The 13892-nt window shown below is 37.1% G+C and overlaps 1 long non-coding RNA gene across 2 annotated transcripts in view; it reads left to right on the top strand.

The window, feature by feature from the left end:
- The first annotated feature begins 1858 nt into the window (after window positions 1-1858).
- The window catches only part of LOC108352762 (uncharacterized), a 127925-nt gene continuing 115891 nt past the window's right edge, over window positions 1859-13892 (top strand). Inside the window, exon 1 of one of the 2 annotated variants that reach the window (XR_010057528.1) lies at window positions 1859-1977. This is a non-coding gene — a long non-coding RNA (uncharacterized LOC108352762). The remainder of the gene's footprint in view (window positions 1978-13892) is intronic. The other variant, XR_005493283.2, reaches the window with a different exon arrangement.

Below are 13892 nucleotides of genomic sequence, written 5' to 3'. Positions count from 1 at the left end.
TTTCAGGACCTAAGTTTTACCCCTGGAGCCATAGAGTAAAAGAACAGAAGTGATCCCGCAAGCTGTCTTCTGACCTTTCATTCCTCGAATCAATACAATAAATTAATTTTAAAATTTTGAATAAAATTTTACCTGTCGAAATAATGTTGACTATGACAGCATAGTACAGTATGGATAATCACTAGATTTCACACACCAAGTCATCATGAGCAGAGTAACTACTATCTGTGCCAATTCAATTGTCTGTCCTTAGAACATGCACCAGAAGCCACATGCCATGGTAAAACTAAAGCCACACTCGTGTAAAATAATGAGAGCATGTATATGCTTATTTTGTGTGATATTATGACAGGACATTGTCATCTACAAAGTTTCTGTCCAAGAGTCATACAATGGAGTTAGAAAGATGCCATAAAAACTGCTCAGGATGTCTTACATAAGTTGACTTTGGATCATATTCATAACTGTATTAGTGAAGTTTTTCTAGAGAACCAAAACTTATAAAATGAATATATATGCTATACATATACATATACTACACATACAACAATATATTATATAACATGATATATAATAATGATACACACACACACACACACACACACACACACACACACACACACACACACCCATATGAATGGTTTACCGGCAGTGGTCAAGCCAGTCCAACAATGGCTGCCTACCAGTGAAAGACCCAGTAGCACAGTAGTTTATCCCTCCATACGGCTGATGCTCAGTTAGTCTTCAGTATATGCCAGAATTCCAAAGAAGTGTCTTATAATGCCTGTGAAGTTATAGATTTGGCATCCAGACTGAGAGCAAACAGGCAAAGAGCACAAGCTTTCTTCTTCTATGTTCTTCACATAGGTTTACAGCAGAAGGTGTATTCCAGATTAAAGGTGGATCTTCCCACCTCAGAAAATCTAGACTAAAAATGGGTCTTCCCACTTCAAATTATTTAATTAAGAAAAATATCTCTTACAGGTATACCCAGTCATTTAGCTTTTCGTTAATTCCAGATGTAATTAAATTGACAAGCAAGAATAGCCATCACCATAGCTATCCTCGGGCTGCATGTGGTTCCCATGCTACGGATCAGACATCCGTAATTTAGAGATCTTAAAATGAGACCACAGACTTCAAGTCCATAGTCAAACAAAGCTACTCTGTTATGTTTATTTAGTTTTTTTTGCATAAACACATGGAAGGTTGTTTTTGAATTCACGACCAAAATCTAAATGGTGAGTAACATCAGCTATACACTGAAATCAATTAGTGACAAGTCCCAACATGATTAACTGTCTTAAAATGAGCAGTCCTGTGACTGGCTGCCAGATGGACAGCAGTATTTTTGGCTAAGGTGACCTTTGCTGCTCAGAAAACAACCAAGTTTATCAAGATCAATATGGAACTGTTGCAAAGATGGGAGAAGGATAATTCTTGACAATCAAGCTCTCAGGAATATCTATGTTCATCTGTGTCCACTCTCTGATTTGTGTTTACCCACTATGGCCACTGAATGTTATTCATACACATCATCTTGGCCCATTAGCTCCCATTCCTTTAGGCTTCCTTCTCTGGTTTGAGAACTCATTTCCAGCTCTCTCTGTGAATCACATTGCACTTCTAAATCCCTAATCTTTAAGGACTGACTTTTGTCACAAACCCCACAGGATTAGTTCTCTGACTGCCAAAGTGATTTGCCCTTCTACTCGGAGTGTCTTCTGGTTCTTACTAAAATTATACAATCAGTGCCACTTTGTAATGGGAATAGAATGTCACCATGTCTGAAAACTCAACATGTTATGACTTCATAAAAGGGAAGAACTCCATTATTTGTTTTTTTTGCTTCTTTGTTTGTTTTATTCTAATATACTCATGTTAGTAACTTGTACAGGTTTTAAGAGAAAAGCCAACAGGATTTAGTGGAAGAGAAGAAACTGTGAAAATTAACAAGCAGGTCGTCGACGTTGGCAAGTAAGACAGAGAACAACTTATAATGTGAATTAGGAAGTAGGACATTTGAAAACATCGTGGTGTTTATTGCAGTGGAGTTTAAATAATCCAACTCCTACTTCAGGAAGAATTCAAACAACATTTAATGAACAGTTATTTGTGATGACCTTGCCCTTGGCAGAGGCAACGGCCTTAGAACAAAGCTTAGGACTGGAAGTCTTGTCTTCAGAAGTATGATTAAGAGAACCATATTTTAATACCAGAAAGAAAGCCAGGTTTTAAGCAGTGCTCTGCCACTGTTTTTCACATGAGTACACTTTTCTGTGCACATGTGTGTGTGGGGGAGGGGTGCACAGGCCAGGATAGTGTTAAGGTCAATGGATAGGTTTATAACATCTGTTAATCTTCTTTTCCACTAATATGGAATCAAATAGCTGAACTCAGGTTGGCAGGCTGATGCCGCAAAGTGCCTTTGGATACTGAGCCCTCTCACCCACCCAACATGGGGCTATTTGGAGAAAAAAGGAGTCTGTGCCCGATTTCAACCCCTAATGATTCTTCGATAAGTGATCCAAGAAATTTGACATTTTTACATAACATCCAAGTTACTTCTTATATTTTTTCAAGGTTGAGAGCTAAGCCTTAAAGCTAAGCCTTTCTCCTCTGATTCCATCCAGTGTTATTTTCTGGCTTTCACAGCTCTGTTCTGCTTATTCAAATGCAGATGGTCCCTGGCTTATGATGCATAATGGTCTATCAACTCTGCAGTGGTGTGAAAGCATGCCCATACGTCCTTTCTAGTTTTCATGTAGGAGAGTATTCAGTTAATGGCAATACCAGCGCTTCATTGTGAAACAGGCTTTTGTTAGATTATTTTGCCCAACTATGAACTAATGTTAAATATTCTGTGGTTGTTTAAGGTGGGCTAGGCTAAGCTATCATGTTCTGTAGGTTAGGAATAGTAAACGAATTTTCTCTTGACCACATTCTCACTTCACAATGGGCTTACTTCAGGTTATAACTCTATATTGCAGAAAGAAATACTTTCTGCATTAATATTGTATTTCTCAAACAGTCATAGGCAGATTGAAATGCCACACTCATCTTGATCCTCACTACAAAATGCATGAATTTTGACAGAGTATGGGAAAGGCTGTGTAAGTTTCCTAGTTCTGTAGTTTTGTAGAACATCTGAGCAACACCCAGCTTTCTTCGTTTCTTTCTTTCTTTTCTTTTTTCTTTTCTCACATTCTTTTTTACTTTCCTTTCTTTCTTACTTTCCTTTCTCTCTCTCTGTCTTTCTCTCTGTCTTTCTCTCTCTCTCCCCAGATCTTTGCTTCAAAACTTCCATTTACTTCAGATAAATTGTCAAACCAAACTTGAAGAGGAAAATTAACTACCAGCGGCTTTCTGAAATCCAGAAAACCAGATTTGGAGTTCATTATACTTTTCTTAAGAGCCGAACTCTCTGAGGCTAACACCACTGGAGAGGAGCTTTGGATTATCTGTCTTCCTATGTATTTTCAAATGTATGTTAACTAGAGTCTGATGCTACAACTGGTCGTAATTATGCATTAATAATGTGCTAAATTTGATTCAAAGGAACAAAGACATTTTGAGTTCTTCCCAGACGAAAAGAGTCTTCAAACTCCAAAAAATACATTCTTTACATTCCTACTATTCAAAAGTATCTAACACATTTTTTTTCCCATTTGAAGGAAAATTCTCGCAGGCTAAGGAATTTTTCCAAGTTTTGAGAGGGAAAGAATTTTTGTTTGAATGTGATGCCTTAAAATAGAAGAATGTTAAAATGAAGCCACCTTCTTAGTTTTAAAATCTCTTTTGCACAGAACTGACTTTCTCAAAATGCTATGCTCATTGATCCACAATGTTCTTTCTCAGTCTAACGGCTAAAGATTGCACGCTAGGCAATCTTTGAAGCCCACAGTTTTGCTAGCATGTGAATGTTCTGGCAAGCTCTTCTGTTGAGCCAGCCTTTCATTCTTTGGGAATTTCATAAAAATCATGCTTTGTAAATATGCTTAGCCACTCGTGTGTTTTCCAGAGACATTTCTTCCACACAAATACTTTGCTCATTCCTTTTCTAGTGATCCCTGGGCTGCTAACACATATGAATTCCTTTGGCACTTGCTGTTTGACACTTTTGTTCATTCCCTAGTATAGTGCTATGCTAGGTACTCTCTCTCTCTTTTTCATCCCATCATTTGGGTGGTTGGGTGGGGGAACACCCTCATATAAGAAGGGGGAAGGGGATCAGATGGGGGGTCATAGATGGGAAATAGGGAAAGAAGATAACATTTCAAATGAAAACAAAAATATCCAATAAAAAACATGCATAGTAAAACATTTAAATAACATTTTGAATATTAAGTTAACTCATCTTTGTTTTTATAAAGAATAATCCTCTATGAATTACTTTGAAAAATACCATTGCTAAATCACATCCTAATCTTGAGTCTTCGATGTCAGATCATTAATGTTAAATGGGCCTTGTTTAAGTCCACTCTTTGAAACTGTCTTCTCTTTCTATGCACCTATTTCTGCATCTAGCTATTTCTCTCTTGTAATTATTTTTAACATAGTCTTTTATGAGCATCACTTTTAAACAGTCAAAGCCAAGGAAATAGTATAGTGCATTCCAAGGGCCAGAGAAGGGGCATTACATAGACTCAGCGAGATGGAAGTGTTGGTCCCTACTGGATTACTTCTGCTTCATTTCAGCAGCTTCAGTGTGACCCTGTGATGCTCTCCATACACAAGATTCTCTTGGCTACTTTGCTAGCTGCTGCGAAACTGTAGGATAATCTGATGGGTATAGTTTGTGAAGAAACAGTCAGATCACCAAGAACTCACCCAGGGACACATTTCAAAAATAAGTATTTATAACTTTAATATACTACATATATTTAGACATCTTAGGAAATGCTCCGAACAATGACAGGAATTTTAAGAATGTTTTGCTTAGTATGTTTTTTTTTTTCTGATCACATCCACTATTTCCAGTAAATTTAATGAAGTTGTTAATTCCTGGAGTTCTTCTTTTGATTTGTAAGACTCATCAAAGAATGAAATTTTAGTGTAGCTACTTCAAAACATTTAGATTTTTCTAGTCCCTAGGTAACACAAATAATACTACATCCTACAATGACACTTAAATTGGATTCATGTGTAATATTTAGAACATGGGGAGTGAATGTTCATGTGGTATCAAAATACTTGTTCATTTGCCATGACTGGAAAGTCATAGATTTTAAATCTCTAAAGCTGAGTTTTATTCTATTATTATTCTATTTCTATTATATATACTATTTGGGAATATCTATACTATTATATATTTGGGAATACACACACATATATACATATATATACATATATACATATATACATACATGTATATACATATATATACATATATATATATATATATATATATATAGAGAGAGAGAGAGAGAGAGAGAGATTGAGAGAACATTCCTCATACACCAAGAAATTCTATATAGAAGTTGGGACAAAAGAGACTAGATTCATTGTACTAAAGGTCATTTTTCTTCACTCAAAACCTCATAGAATGTGTGCTATTTAATTTCTGTATTGAACTTCCTTTTCCACCAATTAAACAATAAACAAACCTCTATAATTAGAACCATCAAATAATTTCTGTGCCAAACCTAGTACATTTCTCCAAATCAAACAACTGACCAAAAATACGAAGCAAATTTTCTGTTGGCTAAAAATTCTTCTGATGTTCAAATGATACAATCTTGGTTGAAAATGAAGCAATGTTTCCGTGATTTGTAATCATGAACATGATCTTTCTGTGTTCTCAATGAAGAGGAATGTAAGTGGCCTAGGGGGAGAGGTGTGCTACAAAAGTACATGTATGCCTAGGCTCAGCATTGAAAAATGGCATTCTTTTGGATTTCCTGTTTATGTGTCTGTCAGTCAGTCCGTCAGTCAGTCAGTCAGTCAGTCAGTCTGTCTGTCTCTGTCTCTGTCTCTCTGTCTCTCTCTCTCTGTATGTGTGTGTGTGTGTGTGTGTGTGTGTGTGTGTGTGTGTGAGAGAGAGAGAGAGAGAGAGAGAGAGAGAGAGAGAGAGAGAGAGAGAGAAATATGGGACATTTTACTCTACACATTTACTTAAATAGTTTTTTATTTCATTGTAAAATAGTGATGATGCTGGCATAGTTATTAAGAACATATGGTTTTTGAATTCTGTGATTAGCTTTAATTATAAGTGATGCCAAAAATAAATGAATTGTGAAGACAGTGTCACACATGGTAAGGTGCATATCACTGGAACCACTGCTACTGAACTTCTATAAAAAGCCATCCATGTGAGTCAGGGAGAGATGTCTCATTCTTGGTTAGGCTTACATTAAGTCCCCCAGACAATTGTTCTTAAAATTTGACCAAACCAGAAATCTACCTGAGTGCATGGAACAACCTGAGGCATTGTAATGAAAGTATTGACTAACCAGAGAAATGAGATGCTATTTGATGAATATGATAATATTCTATTACCATAGTTATTGTATGTGAAACAATAATAAACTTATGCATTCGCTTTTTGGTGGAGACGTCATTTCTGGCAACTGTATGTATTTTGAACACTGTTGTATCTGGGGAATTTACCACCATAAGAACCCTGCTTTTCTGTGGTCAATATTTTGAATTCTCTCTCAGTTCCCCTCAAAGGTTTCATAGTAGCCATGCATCCCTGTTAGATCTTAACTTGGGTCCTAAGTGACTGGGTAAACAAATGTTTGCTCCTCTTACCTGACTGTATTTCAAAGTTAGTGGCATGATTGCCGACATTTTTTGATAGAAATTCCTTAGTTTTTGATAGAAAATTTATATATTCACACCTCTTGAAGGGAGGAAAAAAAGATTAGCATGTTGCTTGCAAACAATTTGTAAATACATTATGTGTTATGTTTTAATATTTATGTTTTATGACTTGGAAGTCCCATTATAGATATATTTTGATTAAGGAATGTAAAATAGTCACAAAGATTTGTATATAAGGTGCAAATGAAGCACTGAAATACATAAATACCCCAATTAGGGAAAGGCTTCAATTATTATACTGGATTTAGATAAATGAATACTACCCCATTGCTGAAATTATGTTTCTGAAGGGTTCTTTTAATAACAATGAAATACCACTATTATATTTGAAAGAAGAATTGAGGCAACAAAATTATCTTTCATTGTTTGAGTTTGAATGTGTAAAATGCTGAAGAGAAATGAGAGGGGAAGGACCTACGCAGTCATTTTATTCAGGTTAATTTCATATAGGTTTTGCTCTTTTAGATACTAGTGTGTTTAAATTAAATATTTTTGTAATTACAATAAAAGTTCCCTGGCATGAAGTACATCCATAATGGCATATTTTAACTGACTTCAGTTTAAAATTAAAATGTTAAACTAAACCATCCTCCTTGAAAGAACTATGACGGGAAATTTGTTTTTCACTTTTCCATTGTCAGCATAATCTCTATCAAACGATGCTTTTATCCTGTGCTCTGTTTAAGAACCTAATTAGCCCAATACTTACTTTACCCTTATCTGTAATTTCCTCTAACTGCTGTTCAAGATTTAAAGTATTTTTCCATCTGACGCTATTTCTTGTTTCTTTTGCCTAGAGTCTAACACATGTGGAAATCTGCCTTGTAATTCTGTACTTTCTTACCAAACTCTACTCAGATGTGTAAGAATCATCCACATATCATTCCTTCCACATGGATGTTCCAGTGGATCAAGTGCTCTGTAACTCTTTGGGAAGAGATATCATTTTTTATCTAATAATCATATAACTATATTTGTAAACAGTAAGGGTCTCTTCCTTCCATAGCCGTTCTTAATTTCTTGAGCAATATACCCCATTTTGTGCCTACAATTAGAACCACGTTTGTGTTAATTTTCTAGATCTACATTAACAAGTCAGCATGGAACCATTCAAAATGCAACTCACAGGCCTCATGTGTCTCAGGACAGCTAATGTGACCCAATAAATTTGTAGGTGGCAAGATCATGTTATGGTAACAAAGGGCTGGAAAAATATTTTACTCTTTAGCTTTCCTGATTGAAGTTTAAAACTTAGATGTTGGCATATCCACTATCTATCTAGACAACAGTCTTCCCAGCCTTCTTTCACTTCTTTTTTTTTTATTGGATATTTTACGTATTTACATTTCAAATGTTACCCCCTTCCCAGTTTCCCCTCCACAAGCCCATACCCCCTCCTACCTCTCCCTGTCTCTATGCCGGTGTTTCCCCACCTGCCCACCCACTCCTGCCTCAGCAGCCTAGCGTTCCCCTATCCTGGGTCATTAAGCCTCCAGAGGACCAAGGGGCTTCCTTCCCAGTGATGCCAGAGAAGGCCAACCTCTGCTACATATCCAGCTGGAGCCATGGGTACCCCCTGTGTACCTTTGGTTTGTGTTTTAGTCTCTGGAAGCATTGGGGGGTTCTAGTTGGTTGATATTGCTGATTTTCCTATGAGGTTGTAAACCCCTTCAGTTCCTACAGTCCTTCCCCTAAGTTCCCCATTGGGGTCTCATGCTCAGTCCAATGTTTGGCTGTGTAAGTCCGCATATGTATTGGCCTGGCTCTGGCAGAACCTCTTAGGGGACAGCTGCCCCACCTAGGGATCCTTTTCTCATTTATAATGGTTCTTGGAGATCTCTTGTATTACTTGGAGTATAGATGTGACATTCTAGTATTTATCTCCACTTTTATTGGACTTTTTCCCTGTATGTCTCTGACAATGTGATTCTCTTTGTGTGTGTGTGTGTGTGTGTGTGTGTGTGTGTGTGTGATGTATGATCCTGTTTGTATATAAATGCTTGTGTATGTGAGTGTACATGGGTACATGTGGATGAGTATGCAGAAACCAGAGTGTTTATCTTACTGCTCCTCTGCAGTCTGTGTATCTGTGTTTCCATCTATGTATCTACCTATCATCTATCTATGTATCTATGTACCTAACTATCTACTATCTATCTATCCATTTGTCTATCTATCTATCTATCTATCTATCTATCTATCTATCTATCTATCCATTTGTCTATCTATCTATGTATCTATCTATGTATCTATCTATCTATGTATGTATGTATGTATGTATCTATCTATCTATCTATCTATCTATCTATCTATCTATCTATCTATCATCTATCTATCTGAGACAGGGTTTCTCACTAAGATTAAAACTAACAGATATGACTAGGCTGGAACACCAGGAATCTGTGTATATCTGCTTTCCCAGCACTGGGACTGTGGATGTGTGCTACTATACCTGATTTGTTACCTGGGTGCTAGCGATTCAAAGTCATTTCCTCATGCTTGCATAGGAGACACTTTGCTGACTGAGCCATCATACTAGACCCTAACTGACTGCTTTCTTACAATGGTACCAGGCATACTGGATATCTCTTAACTACTCAAAGTACCTAGCATTTGTTTTTCAACATAGGTTATTGACATTATTTTTTTTTTGCCCATGAGCACTGGATGGTAAGATCCTATTATTGAAGATACCATATACTTTGGATAGAGAACACAGAGATATTATGCTTGATATGAATTGGAAGCCTCCACTCTGCTGGCTAGTGTTCATAATATTTGCAGGTGCTATGAAAGCTGCTAGAGGAGAAAAGGCAGTGGTTTTACACAGCTTTAAAGTGTATTTGTTACAGTGTATACTTGCCAAACAATAAATACCCACTGCAGTAACAATGACAAGACTGTTATGGAAGCAACCAATGAACTCTCTAATTAGAGTTGAAAGTTGCTGTGCAGCGAAAATCCACGCTTGCTACTGTAAACCTTGTCAAAGCCCCATAGAATAGAAGGTAATAGGCCATTTGGAGAAATTTTCTAAAGTTGTTTTGTTAAATGAACATGCTGTCAAATGTCTTTTTGTTATTTATATTTATATCCATAGCTTAGTATTTTTCTCATTCTTGGCCAGAGAAGTTTTTTTTAATAGTGCTCCATGGCTGATGCAGACTTATAAATGGTCAAAGTGCTGAGAAAAAACCTCTGTTGAGTGTATAAGCTTTAACAAACCATTTATATAACATTCTTCAAGGCTTAGGCAACATCACAGAAGGGGGGACAGAAAGAGTGTAAGAGATGGAAGGGGGAGAAATACTGAGTGGTGGTGTATTGTGTATTTGGCCTGACTACGGGAGACACAAATCTATAGAAACTGTGATTATATGGAGCACACTTGCACAAAACCAGGCCTGCTATCATTCCATTATGGATGAGAAGAGAGGCCTATAGGACCCATTCCTCTTTAAGGAGCTATTGGTTGTTTACATTTTGCTGGCACGAGAGGAGCCATTTTCTTTAGTGTTATAGCAACCGGTAACTTGGTCAACCTCTGGTAAAAAAAAACCTCCAATTAGTGCTCATGCTAACAACATTAATTGTGTCCTGTGGATAACAGTAAAAGGCATAAAAGTAGAAGGAGGACTAGCTGGAAAGAAGGCATTCAAAAGGAAGGAGGACAATAGTGGGAATGAGTTTGACTAAAATATATTGTATACAGGTAGCCTCAAGGTAGATTGCTGTGCCCTTGGTCAGCTGATCTCACCATATGGATATGGGAAATGCTATATTCAACATCTTCAATTGGGGAAAGTTTTGTATTGATTCATTGAAGTGTGACATCACCTAGTAAAGGTTGCAGCATACATATTATCACTAGAGCCACTTCTGTGATCACTGAGCATAATATTTTCCCCCTTCTGATGCATTTCTAATAACTGCTTTTGATGCTCTTTGGCTTCTCTCCTAGGGAACTTATTGCATTGTCTGTTTTTTGTTGTGTAATAAAATACCTGATACTGTCTACTTTGCAAAGAAAATGTTCAACTCATAGTTGGGGATACTGTCAATGAATGGTCACCCTCATTGGATCAGCATCCAGTGAAGACCATCAGTAGAAAGCAGTTATGACAAAAACATATACAAGAAGGATCATATGGTTAGAAAAGAAGCCAGATGCTTTCTTTTGTAACAACTCAATCTTTTGAGAGCTAAGCAGGTTCTCATTAAAACTACCTTAAACTGTGACCTCACAATTTCCTATTAGACCCTGTCTCCTGGGGACTTTGAAACACTTCTTACATTACTGTACTAGTGAACAGGATTCCCGCACATGAATCACTGGTAGTCAATTCAAGCATAAACCATACCAACTATGGAGGATCCAACTGTCTACAGAACTCCATATTTTCTTAATGCCTATTCTGCCTCATGTTTAAACCACCTTAGTCTTTTCTTTTCTCTCAAATTCCACACCCATGTGTTAATCTTGTGGATTATGCAATATTATTGGGCTTGCTCCCACGGCTCTATGATTTTTTAAAGTTAACTTGTAAAATGAAACTAATAATGGAATATTGAAGTGGTAATATATTAATGGATAACTCTAAAAAGGCTAGAAAAGACATGCTGTGTTGACAAACCTGCTTGGGGAGTGCTGTGTGGTAAATGTCCTTTCCAAGATCTGACACATTCTTTACATTATGTAGGTTTATGAGAACTTTTACAGGCAAACAAAGCAAACCAACACAATATGCTCAGCTTGGATTAAATACATCCCCACAAGCATTTAATACCAAGACATATTGAACATACTTATAGTACTGTCATCATTTTCTCTTGCCTCTGTACACAGAAGGCTTTTTGAGCTTAGTCTATGAACCTACAGGTTAGAGCTATAACGTAAAGATTACAGAGAAGATGACTAGATACAAAGAAAAAATTATCACTTATTTTACTTGAACTTTTGCACAAATTCAAACATATTGGTTCCAGTGAAATATTTATTATTAATTGCTAATACAGGTTTGATATATGTGAATTGCCACAGGTTTTAGAAAAATGGGACAAAGATTTATGTACATCTCAAAAATATAATTTATTCTGTAAGGGAGGGGTTAAAAACAAGTAGCTTATTTCAAAATTAACTGAATTGTAATGTACAATATGGAAATATAAGTGATATTTAAAATTGTTTAATTTATCTTTTTTTATACAATACATTAGAACTGCATCTTCCTTTCCCCGCACTCCTCCGAGTGTGCCTTGGATCTATTGTTCCCTTGTCTCCCTAGAAAAGAGCAGGTCTTTCAGGCATAGCTACCAAACACACACAAAATAAAGACTAGGCACAAACTCTCACATCAAGGCTGGATGATGGAACACAGTAGGAGGAAAGTGGCCCAAGAACAAGTCAGAGACGTCTCCACTTCCACTGTTAGGAGTGCCGCCAAAATGCTAAGCCAACAATCATAATAACATCTATGCAGAGGACCTTACACAGACTCACACAGGCTCTGCCATTACTGTTTCAATCTTCGTGAGCCCCCATGAACCCTGTTTAGTTGATTTCCTGGTGTCTCTGGTCTCTCTGGCTTTTACAATTCTTCTTTCCTCTTTTGAGTGGAGAAACCCTATGGAAACCTCCAATCTGGCCTCCCTCTTTCCATCTAATGTTTGGCAATGGCTCTCAGCATTTGCTCCCATCAGTGTCTCTGATGATGACTGGATGGGGCACTGATCTACAATGATATCAGAGCACCATTTGGAATAATTTCATTGAGTTTATTTATTAATTTAATCTCTGGGCTATCCAGCTTCTGGTTCTTAGTCATTGAGGCAGTGTCAGGCATGGGCTACCTTTCTTGGTGTGGACCTCAAATTAAACCAGTCATTGGTTAGCCACTCTCAATGTTATGAGCCACCATTGCCTTAGCACATCTTATAGGCAGAACAGAGTGTAGGTTGAAGGTTTTGTGGCTGGATTGGTGTCCCAGTCCTACCTCTGGAAGTCCTGTCTGGCTACAGATGATGGGTGGTCCAGGTTCTGTTTTCTCCATTACTAAGAGTTTTCACTAGGAGTACCCTATAGATTCCTTGGAGTTTCCACTGCAGTAGCTTTCCATATTACCCCAAATGGCCTCTAATTCTAGTTGTCTCTCTCCATACTCTCCCCTCCATCCTTTCCCCCCCACCACGATCCCTCCTAGTCTAATATCCATCTGCCCCTAGTCTACCAGCAAAATCTTATTTCCCTTTCTCAGGGAGATATAAGTTACTATAAATAACATTACTAAAGTATAAAGTAAAAAAAATTAGTAAAGCCAATCCATTTGTGTCAACATGATTTCTTTCTCAGAAAAACAGAGATCATGCGTTTTGATGCAAGCTGTATAGAACTGATGAGGTAGCAAATTAAATGCATCTAAAAAAGGCTCAGAAACAGCATATATATACATTACCTTTTAATGGATTTTGATAAAATAATATTTTTATTGACTGAGAATTCTGTAATTTGATCATCTTCATTTCTTTCACCAATTCTGTTATCCTCTTACTCAACGTGGGTTGGCCAACTATTTTTGCTTATGGGTCATAGCCAGGGGTGAGGTTTGTATACCAGTATATCATTAAAGACCCACCCCCTCAGTATAACCAAACATCTGTAGCTCCTGAGCTTGGCTTTTGTTTGGTTTAGACTTATGCTGGTCTGATCCATCCTGTCACAACCCCTGTGAGTTCTCATGTCTATCTGTCCTTTCGTATGTGGAAAACACTGTTCCCTAAACTGTCTTCTGAATAGGTCCCTTAGCCTTCAAGAAAGGACATGACATAGACATCCCATTCATCTCTGAGAACCCCATGGTCTCTAAATATCTGCACATTGAGCAGTTGTTGACTCTGTGGTAATTATCGTCTACTGCAAGGAAAACCTTCTTTAATAAGAGTTGAGGAAAAAAAAGAGTTGAGGAATTCACAATACATTTTCTAACACTTTGCCATCTTAATTTTCCATTTGTTCTAAAAAGACACAAATATTTTATTTCTTCTCATTTGCAATACATCTCAAGGTTATG

The sequence above is a fragment of the Rattus norvegicus genome, chromosome 14 (genome assembly GCF_036323735.1).
Source record: "Rattus norvegicus strain BN/NHsdMcwi chromosome 14, GRCr8, whole genome shotgun sequence".
Classification (NCBI taxonomy): domain Eukaryota; kingdom Metazoa; phylum Chordata; class Mammalia; order Rodentia; family Muridae; genus Rattus; species Rattus norvegicus.
The sequence above is the reverse complement of the archived record's forward strand: the minus strand, read 5'-3'. Positions and strand labels throughout refer to the sequence as shown.